This window comes from Aegilops tauschii, chromosome 3 (assembly GCF_002575655.3).
Source record: "Aegilops tauschii subsp. strangulata cultivar AL8/78 chromosome 3, Aet v6.0, whole genome shotgun sequence".
Classification (NCBI taxonomy): domain Eukaryota; kingdom Viridiplantae; phylum Streptophyta; class Magnoliopsida; order Poales; family Poaceae; genus Aegilops; species Aegilops tauschii.
In genome coordinates this window covers 496,741,625-496,759,758 of record NC_053037.3, presented here as the reverse complement: position 1 = coordinate 496,759,758, position 18,134 = coordinate 496,741,625, and positions in this window count along the sequence as shown.

Here is an 18,134-nt window from a genome sequence, read left to right as displayed (position 1 = left end):
AGAGTAACCCCGTTATGGTGTTACAACAAAGAAGATGACGCATCCCATTACAGACGGAAGGGTCCGGATACCCCAGCCGAACTGGCCACAATCTTGGTCGATCTGTATAAGGGTGAGAAAGAAGATTTCCTCCGCTTGAGCTATCGTGAAGGCTACTCCATGTACAACCCTATTGAATGGGTAAGATTTTGATTCTCTGTGTTATTTTATTGCTGTTACAGACACTGATCAAATTTGCCCTTTGTCGCCACGAACAGTCATGGAGGAAAATGACCGAGGACGTCCACTGTCCTGCTCCCAAGCCAGAGGATCATAACCGCGATAAAGACCCTGGTTTTTGCGAGGATCCGGACATATACATAGAGTTCGATGACGGGTTTTTTATCAAGCGAGCCTTGACGGCTCGGAAGTGTCTATCACTGCCGACTACCCCCGCCTCTATCCCTTTTGCATCGTGAGTATTTGGAGGGCTCTTGAAAGGAGATCCCTATTTGTACTTTTGCCCATTATACTGATCCGCATTTTAATAGGATCGGCGCTTGGCGGCCCGTACCTCCACCAAGGCAACCCCTACACGGGGTAATCATTCAAAACGAAAAGGGACCAGGAGTGCTGCAGAAACTTCACAGCCGTCCAAGAGGTATGTCCGGTTTAATACATGCCCGGGTACGAATCCGGATTGTTCAAAGTCTCCTTTCTTCTTGATGTCAGGAGAAACACGCGGCAGGCGGTGGGAAAGCTCCCTGCTAGCCGAATGTCAGCCAATCCAGTGCCGAACTCGTCAACTGGGACGGGAGCCGATGCAATGATAGTTCCGCCGCCTCATGCGGATTCGAATGACGTATCTGTCATGAAATCCGAAGTAGAGAGCGTGATGAATCATCGTCGGTTGAAAGAGGTCATGCACGCTCCGGCCTTTTCTGAGCAAGAATTTAGCGCACTCGGTTCGGTGGATGCATACATCTGAGCGGCTCGAGACGGACTTGCCGGAGTCACTTAGTTGTTCTCAAAGGACATAAGGCAAAAGTTTATGCAATATGTATGGTCATATTCCAGTAGCCCCCGAGACTTGAAGCGGTGAAGCAAACCGATTTATGGATCGATAATATTTGCAGGTTCTGAAAGAAAAGAACACTATGCTAGCCTAGGAGCTGAAAGCAAACCAGACGCAACTGAATACGGTCACCGCCGAACTGGCGGAAATGAAAAAGATCGCAACGGGCGCGTCTAGGGAGAAAAATCTCAAGGAGGAAAAGGACAAACAATCCAAAGAGATAGAGAGCTTGAAGGCTCAGTTATCAGCTGTTCAGAAAGAGAATGAAAAACTGAAGAGCGGCATGTTTGGTATGTCTTCCTCTCTTATTTAGAACCACCCTAGGTGCTCAAGTTTAGTCCATAATGCGGAATATCATGACTCTGTTGCTGCAGGTCTGTTAACTGGTCGGCCGGAAGAGGAAGTATCCGGATTTCAAGGCGACGTGCTAAAGGAGCTGCTCGCGGTACATGCTCGGGCCCGGAAAGCCATGAAGAGTATGGTGAAGGCTTTATGGCCATCTGATATCCCTCCAGAAAGTATGGAGGGCCTGACGAACCTGTTCAAAGGTGCCCGGCGCCGGTTCGAGCTATGAAAGACATCCGCCTGCCATGAAGGCGCACGAGAAGCCTGGGCCATGGTGAAGACACGCTTCCTAAACTGGACCCAAATCATATGGCCCGAGTGGGACCACAAGGACCAGATGGGAAAGAGATTCCATTGTATTTGGTGTATGATCAAGTGATGATAGCTGCGAAATATTCACAGGAAGACTATAGGTTAGATAGTCATATAGATGGAATAGATAAGGAATAGGTTTTTGGTTTAATGTACATTTATGATCAAACCGTGTCTTTATTCGAACATGTGAAAATATTTGTCATCGCAGACTTTCGGCTTTAACCTCCAAACCAAAATGGTGGAGTGTTTCCGGATACTTATTCGAAATGAAAAGGAAGTATTTACTATGTCTGGAAACTAGGCAACCCAGTCATTGTGCTCGAACAGACAAAAATTTGAGTTCAGGATGTATGTTATATTACATATGTAAGAAACATCTTCCAAGGAAAATGGTTCCATTAAGGGTTCCTTTCCTTGGGTCGTCATACTATAATTACGCGTGCCGGGGTGTGTGATCCATAATACGGAGAAACTGTCTTGCAGTGTTTAAAGTGGTTGCAATACGGCAACAATCTGTCGTTTGATTGCCGACCAATTATTCTCTTAAGAACGCTAGCTTTATGCCCTAGCCGTCTGAGGTACATGTCCGGATAACCCGGTTGCAACAATCGCAGAGGTGCTCCCTTTGTGCCCTAGCCAAACAATCGGGAACGTAGGGCATAAGCACAGGAGCAAGGCAACTCAACTTGGCAAAAACTTAAGTCATAGAGGTGCATATAATGGCAAAAAGGATGTATATCAGCAAACGACACATATATTGTGAGCTCTAGGCTCAAAATAATAATAAGCTTCTACTTACAGAAGCCCCCAGTCATGGTGAGGCGTGTACATTTAAGGATGTGTACCCCTCAAGTGTTCGGCTTATCCGAACACATCTTGGAAAACGTATAAAAACGAGAAGAAAAAGAAAAATTGAAAAGGAGAAAAAGGAACGAAAAAGAAGTATGGCCGGACTTATGCGTAGAATCTTCGGATCCGAGCAGCGTTCCATGGGTTCGGCTCTAAGCGATTATCCCATGCATTGTGAAGGCGGTAGGCTCCTCTAGTGAGGACTTCATCTATAATGAAGGGACCTTCCCATTTTGGTTTGAGCTTGTCCTTTTTCTTCTCTGGGAGGCATAAAACAAGCTCACCGATGTTATAAGTCTTTGCCCGCACTTCTCTACTTTGGTATCTCCGAGCCTCTTGTTGATAGAATGCGGAATGGGCCTTCGCAACATTGCGCTCCTCCTCCAGGCCATCTAGATCGTCCTGCCGATCGAGCTCGGCTTCCCTCTCTTCATACATGCGCACTCGAGGTGAGTCATGAATAATGTTGCAGGGCAAGACGGCCTCTACGCCGTACACCATAAAGAAGGGTGTGTAACTGGTCGTGTGATTGGGCGTGGTCTGCAACCCCCAGCGTACGGAATCGAGTTCCTCGACCCAGTGTTTATCTGATTCCTGTAGGGATCTTACTAGTCTGGGTTTGATGCCGCTCATTATCAGACCATTAGCCCGTTCGACCTGACCGTTTGTTTGAGGGTGATATACTGAGGCGTAGTCGAGCTTAATGCCCAGATTAGCACACCAATTTTTCACCTCATCGGTTGTGAAGTTAGAGCCATTGTCAGTAATGATGTTGTGCGGGACACCATAACGGTGTACAACACCGGATATAAAGTCGATCACCGGCCCAGCTTTAGCCGTTTTTACTGGTTTGGCCTCTATCCACTTAGTGAATTTATCCACCATAACCAGCAGATATTTCTTCTTATGTCTTCCCCCTTTAAGGGGTCCGACCATATCTAGCCCCCAGACCGCAAAAGGCCAGGTAATGGGAATTGTTTTTAGGGCGGTGGGCGGCATATGACTTTGATTGGCGAACAGCTGGCATCCGACACAACGCTGTACAAGTGCCTGTGCATCTGCTCGGGCCGTGGGCCAAAAGAAACCTATATGGAAGGCCTTACTTACGAGGGCCCGAGCTACCACATGATGGCCACCGAGACCAGCATGTATTTCGGCCAAGAGCTGCCGTCCCTCCTCTTCGGAGATACATCATTGAAGAACTCCAGTAGTACTTTTCTTGTAGAGTTCTCCTTCATGAACTTTGTAAGCTTTCGAGCGTTGAACGATGCGACGTGCCTCATTCTGGTCATCAGGGAGCTCCCACCTATTAAGGTAGGACAGGAAAGGTTCGGTCCATGGAGCGATTACAGCCATGATTTCATGGGCGGAAGGTGTCATTTCGGTGCCCGAGCCCCCGATGATATCAGAATTGTGTTCGGCATCTGTGGGTATGATCAGCTCTGGACTAGTATTGCCGCTCTCGTCCTGCCATACCACGGATGGCTTGAAAATCCTTTCCACAAAGGTGTTAGGTGGGACAGGGTCACGTTTAGCGCCCATTCGAGCAAGGATGTCCGCTGCTTGATTACTGTCTCGAGCCACATGATGAAACTCAAGCCCCTCAAACCGAGCTGATATTTTGAGTACGGCGTTGCAGTAGGCCGCCATCTTTGGATCTTTTGCATCGAATTCTCCATTTATTTGGGATATTGCGAGGTTCGAATCCCCACACACCTCGAGGCGTTGTATGCCCATAGAAATAGCCATCCGGAGACCATGTAGTAGTGCCTCATATTCGGCCGCGTTGTTGGAGTCCGTATACATGATTTGTAATACATAACGGACTGTGTCCCCTATAGGGGATGTTAGGATGACACCAGTCCCCAATCCAGCTAACATTTTAGAGCCGTCGAAGTACATCACCCAGTTGGAGTATGTGCTGCACTCTTTAGGGAGTTCGGCTTCTGTTCATTCGGCGACAAAGTCGGCCAACACATGAGATTTAATAGCTCGGCGTGGCTTGTATGTTATTTCAAATGGTAAGAGCTCGATAGCCCATTTGGCAATGCGGCCGGTGGCGTCCCGATTGTTTATGATGTCACTGAGTGGTACTTCGGAAGCCGTCGTGATTGAACACTCCTGAAAGTAGTGCCGCAGCTTCCGGGATGCCATAAAGACTGCATACGCTATCTTTTGATAGTGTGGGTATCGGGATTTGCATGGTGTAAGGACCGCCGATACATAGTATACTGGTTTTTGGAGTGGGAATTTGTGTCCCTCTTCCTCTCGTTCGACGACGAGCACCGCGCTCACCACCTGGTGAGTTGCAGATATGTAGAGCAACATAGGTTCACCGACGTTTGGTGCGGAAAGGATTGGGTTGCTTGCTAACAAAGTTTTTACTTCTTCCAATACGTCTGTTGTCGCATCCGTCCACTCAAAGTGGTTGGTACGTCGGAGCAGGCGATAAAGTGGCAGTGCCTTTTCTCCCAATCTGGAGATAAAGCGGCTCAAAGCTGCCACGCACCCAGCTAGTTTTTGGACCTGCTTTAGGTCTGTTGGTGTTGCCAATTGTGACAGGGCTCGGATTTTGGCTGGATTTGCTTCGATTCCTCTATTGGAAACAATGAACCCGAGCAGCTTTCCGTCCGAAACGCCGAAAACACATTTTTCTGGATTGAGCCGTATGTCATATGTTCGGAGGTTGTTGAATGTGAGGCGTAAGTCGTCCACCAATGATTCGACATGTTTAGTCTTGATGACTACATAATCTACGTATGCCTCCACCGTCTTGCCAATTTACTTTTCCAAGCATGTTTGAATCATGCGTTGGTAAGTGGCGCCGGCGTTTTTGAGTCCGAAAGGCATAGTGTTGAAGCAAAAAGGCCCATACGGAGTAATGAATGCCGTTGAGGCCTGGTCGGATTCCTTCATCTTAATGTGATGGTATCCGGAGTATGCGTTGAGGAAACACAGTGAATCGTGTCCTGCAGTCGCGTCAATGATTTGGTCGATGCGGGGCAGTGGGAGGGGGTCCTTAGGGCAGGCCTTGTTGAGGTCTTTGAAATCGACACAAAGGCGCCAGTATTTGTCCTTCTTTGGCACCATGTGTCGGTGTCAAAACTGGCAGATCTCGGGTAGGGGGTCCCAAACTGTGCGTCTAAGCATCGAAGGTAACAGGAGACAGGGACACGATGTTTACCCAGGTTCGGGCCCTCTTAATGGAGGTAATACCCTACTTCCTGCTTGATTGACTTTGATGAGTATAGGGGTTACAAGAGTTGATCTACCTCGTGATCGTAATGACTAAACCCTAGATGTCTGATACGTCTCCAATGTATCTATAATTTTTTATTGTTCCATGCTATATTATATTCTGTTTTGGATGCTAATGGGCTTTATTATACACTTTTATATTATTTTGGGACTAACCTATTAACCGGAGGCCCAGCCCAAATTGCTGTTTTTTTGCCTATTTCAGTGTTTCGTAGAAAAAGAATATCAAACGGAGTCCAAACGGAATGAAACCTTCGGGAACGTGATTTTTGGAACAAACGTGATCCAGAGGACTTGGAGTCTACGTCAAGAAATCAACCAGGAGAGCACGAGGCAGGGGGGCGCGCCTACCCCCATGGGCACGCCCTCCACCCTCGTGGGGCTCACGTTGCTCCACCGACGTACTTCTTCCTCCTATATATACCTACGTACCCCCCAAACTATCAGATACGGAGCCAAAAACCTAATTCCACCGCCGCAACCTTCTGTACCCATGAGATCCCATCTTGGGGCCTTTTCCGACGCTCCGCCGGAGGGGGCATTGATCACGGAGGGCTTCTACATCAACACCATAGCCTCTCCGATGATGTGTGAGTAGTTTACCTCAGACCTTCGGGTCCATAGTTATTAGCTAGATGGCTTATTCTCTCTCTTTAGATCTCAACACAAAGTTCTCCACGATTCTCGTGGAGATCTATTCGATGTAATCTTCTTTTGCGATGTGTTTGTTGAGACCGATGAATTGTGGGTTTATGATCAAGATTATCTATGAACAATATTTGAATCTCCTCTGAATTCTTTTATGTATGATTGGTTATCTTTGCAAGTCTCTTCGAATTATCAGTTTGGTTTGGCCTACTAGATTGATCTTTCTTGTAATGGGAGAAGTGCTTAGCTTTGGGTTCAATCTTGCGGTGTCCTTTCCCAGTGACAGCAGGGGCAGCAAGGCACGTATTGTATTGTTGCCATAGAGGATAACAAGATGGGGTTTATATCATATTGCATGAGTTTATCCCTCTACATCATGTCATCTTGCTTAAAGCGTTACTCCGTTCTTATGAACTTAATACTCTAGATGCATGCTGGATAGCGGTCGATGTATGGAGTAATAGTAGTAGATGCAGGCAGGAGTCGGTCTACTTGTCACAGACGTGATGCCTATATACATGATCATACCTAGATATTCTCATAACTATGCTTAATTCTATCAATTGCTCCACAGTAATTTGTTCACCCACTGTAATACTTATGCTCTTGAGAGAAGCCACTAGTGAAACCTATGGCCCCTGGGTCTATTCTCCATCATATTAATCTTCCAACACTTAGTTATTTCTATTGCCTTTTATTTTATTTTGCATCTTTATTTCTCTTTATCACAAAAATACCAAAAACATTATCTTATCATATCTATCAGTTCTCACTCTCGTAAGTGACCGTTGAGGGATTGACAACCCCTTTATCGCATTGGTTGCGAGGTTCTTATTTGTTTGTGTAGGTGCGAGGGACTCGTGCGTGATCTCCTACTGGATTGATACCTTGGTTCTCAAAAACTGAGGGAAATACTTACGCTACTTTATTGCATCACCCTTTCCTCTTCAAGGGAAAACCAACGCAGTGCTCAAGAGGTAGCAAGAAGGATTTCTGGCGCCATTGCCGGGGAGATTTACGCCAAGTCAAGTCAAGTCAAGACATACCAAGTACCCATCACAAACTCTTATCCCTCGCATTACATTATTTGCCATTTGCCTCTCGTTTTCCTCTCCCCCACTTCACCCTTGCCGTTTTATTCGCCCTCTCTTTTCCGTTCGCCTCCCTCTTTCTTTTTGCTCCTCGCACTTTCTGCCATTATGTCTGAAATTGGGGAAATTATTGTCGATATGGACAATAATAATAACATGGAAATTCTGACTCTCTTGCTGAAGAACCCCCTATCTTACATACAAAAAAATTCCGAATTGGTAGCGGTAATATTATTGGAAAAGGAGTTATCCAAGATTTCTTTACTTGTGCCGGTGCTTTGCCTTCTATGGGTAGTTCTATTCTTCATAGAACTAGTAGTCTTGCGGACGCTATCGCCATGCTTGTAGTTGAACTTGAAAGGCAATTTATGCACATGCATCCTTGCATACAAAGGATTTTCCTAGAATTTTCTAATATTGGGCATTCTTCTGTTAAGCATGCCGCTACTATCTTTTTGCCTCATGAGTTTAGATTTATAATAAAAGAGGCCAAAGAAATCTTTGCACACTATAGGGTGGACGCTGGCCGTCCTCCCATAGAGGCTATCCTCTTTGATCAAGAGGAAATAATGCATTTTCAATCTCTAGACTATGTTGCTTTAATGAAAACCTTAGAAAAAGGGTTCCTACCAGTGTTCTAGTTGACAGAATTTCTGAACTTAATAATGATTTTGCTATTCGAAATAATGAGCTAGGATATTCTCTCGAGTTTAGGCTCACGAAGTTCTGTCAGAAAAATGCTTATAATGATGAATTGGTTGTGCAATACGAAGGGCCGAAGGAGGAACCTATACCTCCCAAAGTTGATCTCGGGGACTTCTGCCCCATTAAATTTAGCCCTTTTGATTACTTTTGCTTGCCTCAAAGAAAACTTGTTGCTGAACGTAGAGAATATGAAATGAGTTTTCGTGATCTATCCTATTATTATGGCAATACCTAGATCTATCCTTGCTTTTATGCCTAGCTAGGGGCGTTAAACGATAGCGCTTGTTGGGAGGCAACCCAATTTTATTTTTAGTTTTTTTTTGCTTTTTTGCTTCTGTTTAGGAATAAATATTTGATGTAGCCTCTGGTTAGATTTGTCTTTATGTTTTAATTAGTGTTTGTGCCAAGTTAAACCTATAGGATCTTCTTGGATGATAGTTATTTGATCTTGCTGTAAATTCCAGAAACTTTCTGTTCAAAAAAACAATTGTTAAAAATTACCAGAACGTGATATAATATTGATTCCAATTGCAGCAGATCAATAAACAAATTATTTAGGTCTTCCTATTTTGGCTGAATTTTTAGAGTTCCAGCAGTTTGCGTTAGTTACAGATTACTACAGACTGTTCTGTTTTTGACAGATTCTGTTTTTCGTGTGTTGTTTGCTTATTTTGATGAATCTATGGCTAATAAAATAGTTTATAAACCATAGAGAAGTTGGAATACAGTAGGTATAACACCAATATAAATAAAGAATGAGTTCATTACAGTACCTTGAAGTGGTGTTTTGTTTTCTTTCGCTAACGGAGCTCACGAGATGGATTATGGAATAAGGAGTGGCAAGAGCCTAAGCTTGGGGATGCCCATGGCACCCCAAGATAATCTAAGGACACCAAAAAGCCAAAGCTTGGGGATGCCCCGGAAGGCATCCCCTCTTTCGTCTACTTCCATCGGTAACTTTACTTGGAGCTATATTTTTATTCACCACATGATATGTGTTTTGCTTGGAGCGTCTTGTATTATTTGAGTCTTTATTTGTTAGTTTTCCACAATCATCCTTGCTGTACACACCTTTTGAGAGAGACACACATGATTCGGAATTTATTAGAATACTCTATGTGCTTCACTTATATCTTTTGAGCTATATAGTTTTTGCTCTAGTGCTTCACTTATATTTTTTAGAGCACGGTGGTGGATTTGTTTTATAGAAACTATTGTTCTCTCATGCTTCACTTATATTATTTTGAGAGTCCTACAAAACAGCATGGTAATTTGCTTAAATTGAGAAATTAGTCCTAAAGTAATAGGCATTCAAGATTAGTAAAAATTATCTTAGGAGTGTGTTGAATACTATGAGAAGTTTGATGCTTGATAATTGTTTTGAGATATGAAGATGGTGATATTAGAGTCATGCTAGTTGAGTTGTTTTGAATTTGAGAAATACTTGTGTTAAAGTTTGTGATTCCCGTAGCATGCACGTATGGTGAACCATTATGTGATGAAGTCAGAGCATGATTTATTTATTGATTGTCTTCCTTATGAGTGACGGTCGGGGACGAGCGATGGTCTTTTCCTACCAATCTACCCCCCTAGGAGCATGCGCGTAATACTTTGTTTTGATAACTAATAGATTTTTGCAATAAATATATGAGTTCTTTATGACTAATGTTGAGTCCATGGATTATACGCACTCTCTTCCTTCCACCATTGCTAGCCTCTCTAATACCGCGCACTTTTCACCGGTATCATACACCCACCATATACCTTCCTCAAAACAGCCACCATACCTACCTATTATGGCATTTCCATAGCCATTCCGAGATACATTGCCATGCAACTTACCACCGTTCCGTTTACTATGACACGCTCCATCATTATCATATTGCTTCGCATGATCATGTAGTTGACATCGTATTTGTGGCAAAGCCACCGTTCATAATTCTTTCATACATGCCACTCTTGATTCATTGCATATCCCGGTACACCGCCGGAGGCATTCACATAGAGTAATATTTTGTTCTAAGTATTGAGTTGTAATTGTTGAGTTGTAAGTAAATAAAAGTGTGATGATCATTATTTTTAGAGCATTGTCCTAAGTGAGGAAAGGATGATGGAGACTATGATTCCCCCACAAGTCGGGATGAGACTCCGGACGAAAAATAAAAGAGAAAGAAAAAAAAGAGGCCATAAAAAAGAGAAAAGCCCAAATAAAAAATGAGAGAAAAAGAGAGAAGGGACAATGTTACTATCCTTTTACCACACTTGTGCTTCAAAGTAGCACCATGATCTTCATGATAGAGAGTCTCCTATGATATCACTTTCATATACTAGTGGGAATTTTTCATTATAGAACTTGGCTTGTATATTCCAATGATGGGCTTCCTCAAAATGCCCTAGGTCTTCGTGAGCAAGCGAGTTGGATGCACACCCACTTAGTTTCTTTTGTTGAGCTTTCATATACTTATAGCTCTAGTGCATCCGTTGCATGGCAATCCCTACTCACTCACATTGATATCTAGTAATGGGCATCTCCATAGCCCGTTGATATGCCTAGTTGATGTGAGACTATCTTCTCCATTTTTGTCTTCTCCACAACCACCATTCTATTCCACATATAGTGCTATGTCCATGGCTCACGCTCATGTATTGCGTGAAGATTTAAAAAGTTTGAGAACACCAAAAGTATGAAACAATTGCTTGGCTTGTCATCGGGGTTGTGCATGATTTAAATATTTTGTGTGGTGAAGATAGAGCATAGCCAGACTATATGATTTTGTAGGGATAACTTTCTTTGGCCATGTTATTTTGAGAAGACATAATTGCTTAGTTAGTATGCTTGAAGTATTATTATTTTTATGTCAATATTAAACTTTTGTCTTGAATCTTTCGGATCTGAATATTCATACCACAATTAAGAGAATTACATTGAAAATTATGCTAAATAGCATTCCACATCAAAAATTCTGTTTTTATCATTTACCTACTCGAGGACGAGCAGGAATTAAGCTTGGGGATGCTTGATACATCTCCAACGTATCTATAATTTTTTATTGTTCCATGCTATATTATATTCTATTTTGGATGTTAATGGGCTTTATTATATACTTTTATATTATTTTTGGGACTAACCTATTAACCGGAGGCCCAGCCCAAATTGCTGTTTTTTTGCCTATTTCAGTGTATCGCAGAAAAAGAATATCAAACGGAGTCCAAACGGAATGAAACCTTCGGGAACGTGATTTTTGGAACAAACGTGATCCAGAGGACTTGGAGTCTACGTCAAGAAATCAACAAGGAGATCACGAGGCAGGGGGGCGCGCCTACCCCCCTGGGCGCGCCCTCCACCCTCGTGGGGCCCATGTTGCTCCACCGACGTACTTCTTCCTCCTATATATACCTACATACCCCCAAACTATCAGATACGGAGCCAAAAACCTAATTCCACCGCCGCAACCTTCTGTACCCGTGAGATCCGATCTTGGGGCCTTTTCCGGCGCTCCGCCGGAGGGGGCATTGATCACGGAGGGCTTCTACATCAACACCATAGCCTCTCCAATGATGTGTGAGTAGTTTACCTCAGACCTTCGGGTCCATAGTTATTAGATAGATGGCTTCTTCTCTCTCTTTGGATCTCAATACAAAGTTCTCCACGATTCTCGTGGAGATCTATTCGATGTAATCTTCTTTTGTGGTTGTTCGATGAGATTTTGTGCATTGTTGCGTAAAATAATTTTTTTATTGATGAGCTTTCATGCAGGTTTCACGTACAAAGAGAAGTTTTGATGCAAAGGCAAAATACCATTGCATGGCACATGCACGCACTTTTTCATACATGCATATGCACGCATGAAATCATGGTGCAACTACTACGTGTGCATGCACACACACGTCCTGGACATTTTCTTTTTTAGTCTAGACATATATAGCTAGCTTAGAATACATATACACACTTATGTATTTACGTATTTGAATACCAGCAAGCTCGCGTTACATATTCGAATACCCCTCTGTATGCATACATCATATATGTACATATTTGAGTATCTATAGTTGGTCGTCGAGCGCGCACACGCATACTTCTATGAATACCCGATATACATATGATGAGCACACGTGAGCCGTCTATGTACGTATATTTGGCAAGCCATCAAGAATTGGAAACGGATGCAACCGACCACAGGACCACATAAAAAAAGGTACGCGCCAACTAACATGGTATATATCGAGTTGATCATTTCCTTTTATATGTACAAACTTGGACGTCAAGAGAAACAATAGAAGGAAATATTGAGACGGTACAACTCTACCCGCCCAACACCGCAGCCTATATAAGCTAGTCAACCAAGGCAGTCACGGGAGGAGAAGGAGAAGGAGAAGAGAAGGGCACCCAAGCAGAGGAACGCAGCCAGCCAAACACACGCAGCGACGCGCCCCTGGAGGCAGCGGACGCAGTGGCGACGGCACGGGCGCAAAGGGGAGGCACCAGCAGACGCATCTGGCAAAACACCCAAGAAGAGCCCGCGGTGGCCGCGGTCGATTGAAGAAGCTAACGCATTTCTTCTTTTTGGTACGTACCTTTTCTTTTCATGTATCAGGTGACGGACGACGCGACCAGCAGAGAAGGCCGCCGATGATGCGGCACTCTTCTCGTACCATACGTTGGTGGCCGCAGATGATGCGGCACTCGTCTCGTACCAGATGCAATGGAGACGGTGAACGGTGCCGCCAGACCAGGAGACTACATCGACACCGCCAGGACCGTCGTCTACATCATCAAGCCGGTGCCAGAGGACGGAGGCGTGGAACTCGCCAGGATGGCGCCAATCGTCAAGATGGTGCCGCGGAGGATGGCGACACGGAGCTCGCCAAGACGACGCCCATCGTTTCCTTCATCAACCCGGTGCCGCGGAGGATTGCGGCATGGACTTCGCAAGGACGTCGCCCGCCATCTACTTCATCATGCTGGAGCAGGAGGATGGAGGCGTCACTACAAAAAAAATACACTTCCGTGATGATACGTGTTTGTCACAGTAGGTCACGTTTTTTGTCATGCATGTACATCCATGACAAATTTATGATAGAATCAAGATAGTCATACCTGTGCTGTCTTAGAAGTGTTCCATGACATTACCGAAATTATCATCACGGAAGTGTCCACTTCCATAACGATAAATCGCGCGTCACAGAAGTGCTTTCGTCAAGGGTGATCGACACGTGGCATCCACCGTAACGGAACGCCGTTAAGCTATCGGGTCGGGTTTGGATCCGATAACCCGTTAACAGCCCCGACCAATGGGGATTTTCCACGTGTAAAATCATCATTGGCTGGAGGAAACACGTGTCGGCTCATCGTTGGGACAGATGTCATCCACTCATTGGACAGAAGGCGCCTATGATACGTCGACACGTGGCACGACCCAACAGAGGCCCATTCCTGTGAAAAGGCCGGCCCGTTTGACTTGGTCAAAAGGTGGCGGGCCGGCCCATGGAAAGCCTGTTAACGGCCTGTTTGCATATAGCCCATTTACAGCCCGCTAACCCAAGGCCCGTTACGCCCTATCCGAATTAGGCCCAGTAGTGTCATCTGGGCCATCCAATATGATTCTAGCCCGTTTTCACTTCTAGCCCATGTATGGCCCATGACGTCTTTCGGCCCATATGAGGCCCTATGTAACTCTTGGCCTATTAACGGCCCGTGGTTAAACTGGCCCGTAATGAACAGTGTATCACTTTACACCCATTAACGGCCCATGGCGAAACTGGCCCGTAATGAACAGTGTATCACTTTATACCCATTAACGGCACGTTATTCCGTTGGGCTGTTTCCAGCCCATGTTATCTTTCGTCCTTCTCAGAGCCCATTTATTCTTGGGCTCATTTCCAGCATTCGTTTACTTACGGCCCGTTACTGTAATTTTCTGCTTGTGGGCCAAATTCAGCCCGTGGTTACAGTCGGCCCGTTTGTGGTCCGTTAATACGTTGGGCCGTTTCCATAGCGTCATCAAATACGGCCTATTAACGATGGCCCGTTATGGTCGGCCCATAAACGGATGATTCCAACTCTAGCCCGTTTACGAACATAATGCGGTCCGTTTGGCCTATGTTTGGCCAATCGATCATACGGCCCGTATAAGGCCCATTGATGATACGGCCCGCAGAAGGCCCATTGTTTCTACGGCCCGTAGAAGGCCCATTGTTTCTACGACCAGTAGGAGGTCCAGTGTCACTACAGTAAATATTAGCCCATGGTTATTGTGGCCTAGTTTTAAAAAATAGGTTATTGCAGCCACTAGCTAACCGCAGAAAAATAACTGCAATGACTACAAGCAAACAAATAAACAAGACAACAAGGAAATAAATAAGCAAGCAACTAACGGTAGGCTATCACGGCTATTGCACATATTACATCCACTGGGCATCAAAGTTCGCCACCAGTGCAAATATAGGGAACAAAGCAGCATATCATATACACTGGTTGTCAAAGTTGGCGACCAGCGCAAATAAACACCGCAGCAAAACAAATCCAAAACTAAAACCACTTCAGAAGATCTTGATGAGGACATCAATACCATTGTTACACCCACAGCCCCTGCTGCTATACATACTGGACCAATTACTAGAGCTCACGCACGCCAATTAAATTACCAGGTACTTTCGTTTCTTGGTAATGATTCTAATGTTCATGAGAATATGATGCTGCCTAAATTGGATACATTTGTTTTGCTTACAAATGAAGGGCCTAGCTTTGAGAAGGATGAACATTGGAGCAAGAACAAGCATGGAGATGATGGCATGCGCATGGGGAACAAGAACGGAGTTACAAGTGATGATTTCAGGACGTTGAAGCCACCATAATGCGTGCATGAAGCCTTGGACGAAATATACAAGATGCTACTTCATAACTTTCGTCCAGAGGCTATTCTAGGTGCTGCGTCACCTTATTATTGGGCCAGGCCCATGTAATTTTGAAATACTTGAGTATAGGCTGTTTTTAGAGTCCGTATATGTGGGGAAACAAGAGATAGGGTTGGTTTCGGACCCCTTCCCCAAGGACCACGAAATTCCCTTAGGGCGTCGTTTAGACTTTGGGTTTTGTTTAGATTAAAAGTTCGCCATAGCTGCAACTTTGCGTACTTCGTTTGTGTTCAACGACCAGACAAAGGCATCACAGAACCCCACCTTGATCAATAAAGCTTTCATCTTATATTCGCAATATCCAGATTGCAATCTCATTTTCTTGCTTGTTCTTCGTTTGCTCGCAGGAAACAGACCCTCGTGGTTAGGTTGATCGTGCTCCGGCATGGTCAATAACCTCTCGGAGTTGGTTTAGCGATTGCTAAGGCGCGACGTCATCGCACGTTTGTAGTCGGATCGTCAAAGTCGACTTCCACCAAAGCGATATCCATCATCTCATCGAAAGACGCGACACCTTTGCCTCTATCAAGTGGTATCAGATTTCCAGGTTGCTCGGTGAGATTTTACAGTTTTTCGTAGTTTAGATCGAGTTTGTTCTTCATACCTATAGTCCACGAAAAAGCAAAAAAAAATTAGGGTTAGTTCATCCTATCCGAACCAATCTGAGCCTTTGCATAACCTTTTCTGTGTTTGCTTTGTTGAATTTGCGGTTGCATCATCGTGTCAAGTTGTTGGTCTTAGCGTCTAGTCCTTTAGAGTTTCGAGTTCTGTTCACAGGTTGTCACGTCGCCGCTGCCATATATCACCACCGCATCGTCATCATCGCTGCTGCCATATACCACCACCGCACCAACTTCATCGCCGCTGCCATATACCACCACCACATATTCACCGCCAATCCGAGTCCATATACGCCACCACATATCCGCCGCCATCATGCCAATCCGAGTACACCTGCAACATATATCCGCCACCAGTCCGAGTTCCACCAGATTCATCTCTGCCACCAGTCCGAGTTCCACCAGATTCATCTCCGCCACAAGTCCTAGTCCAAGTCCAGTATTTTGTTACTCTGTTTTGGATTTCCAGATCACGCCATACTCCGAGTCATGACAGAGAAGGACTCCCAAACTTCTGTGTTACCCGCAGTAGAAAAATAGTTCCAGTTTAAAAAAACTAAGTCTGGAAAATTCTGGCTAGGCAGTTTTTAGACCATTTGTAGACTTTTTCGAAAAAAATTTGTTGCGGAGCAAAAAAAAGAGGAAAAAGAAGTGAAAAAAAATCAGAGTGTGCTCCTCCCTTGTTTACGTGCAGCGCCGTGATTTTGTTAGTGTTCTAGGCTCGCGTCTCTAGCACGGTCTAGCCTAGGACCAGCACAGTACCGTCGTTGAGCGTTTATTCAACTTTGCATATCTGAATTGATTATTGCTGACCCTTTTTGCTACCATATAATAAGCCTTCCCAGCTCCACATACATCTACGTCATGCGTTTGACTCTCCCTGGTAATCGCTCTATCCAAGCTTTGAGAGTTTTGACTACAACGGTTGCCGATCACCACCTGCTGCTGGGTAAGAACTGGTAAGAATTTGAGATTCGCTTGAAGGATTTGTGACACACTGTCAGGGATATACCCCGCGGTATGACCCGGCCGGAAATATGACCCGACCGGACTTGGCATTTCGCTGATCACCCGGCGGAGGACTAGCGACTCATGGGTCTGGCGGCTCATTGGTCAGACAGCTCATGAACCAGACGACTCATGGATGGCCCCGATGACGGGTCAGATAGAAGACAAGGCCCAAGGCCCAGAAGGCCGGCTCACGTCTATGATGGGCCGGCTTAAGAAGAAAGGGATGACGAATATTTCCTTTACGAGGAAGCAAGACCCGGACTTGTAATTAACTTGTAAGAGAAAATAGACTAGTCCTAGTCCTACTAGGACTCCACATGTAACCCGCCCCTCTAACTTATATAAGGAGGGGTAGGGCACCCCAAAGAGGGACAAGTAACAAGAAACAATCTCTAGGGCTAGACACCGAGAGCCGGTTCCCGGCGACTCTCCCGTGATCATAATGAGACCTAGCCTCAAACAGCATGTATGGTTGTTACCGGATGATGTTTCCCGGGGCCCGAAACTGTCTAAATCCTTGTCTTGTATTGCGTCTCTCGATTCCGCTCAACCCCTCTCAAGCTACCACATAGATGCGTTGGCCTCGCGACTAAGTCCTCACACTAAGGAGATCTGCCGTGACAATTCCACGACAGTTGGTGCCCACCGTGGGGCCTGCGCACGGTGGTGTTGAGGTCTTGGAGGGATCTCATCTATAGTTCGAGAAGTTCGCAATTTTCCGGCTCAATAAAAGCCGGCGTGGAAAAATTCACATCAACGATTCGTTCACCGGTCAGGATTGATGGAGTGTTCTACGATGGCGGGCATGAGATTGAGATGATATTACGGTTACATGCCGTCAGCCGCCTCACGCGATGTGGTGATCCGCCGAGTCCGAGACCGAGACAGATTTTTTATGGCGTCAGCCTTGGGTGATTCATCGGGTCGCAGGTTGATGGACAAGGGATTTTTTGCTACGGCACTACAAGTCCGGGGCCATCAATCGAAGCCACGCTGCTGATCAGATCCACACGCAAGCAGTCGAACGTAAAATCAAAAATCAACTACGATTGGGACGGTTTGGTCAAGCTAGTTACGATTTGGAGAAGGACCCAGGGATGGACGCGGAGACGGACGACTCCGCGACGGCCGCCTCGCCCTGAGCCGGACACCCAAATCAGGTCGGATCTAACAAGGAACCACGTGTACAGCCGAAGAGCCTGCGTACAAGCAATATCGCCTGGCGTACCTACCCAGACTGAAAAGCAAACAGCGACAGCGGCAGAAAACGTCACATCAATCGTCAATCAGGAGTCAGCGGAAGCGTTGGATTTTTTTATCCCA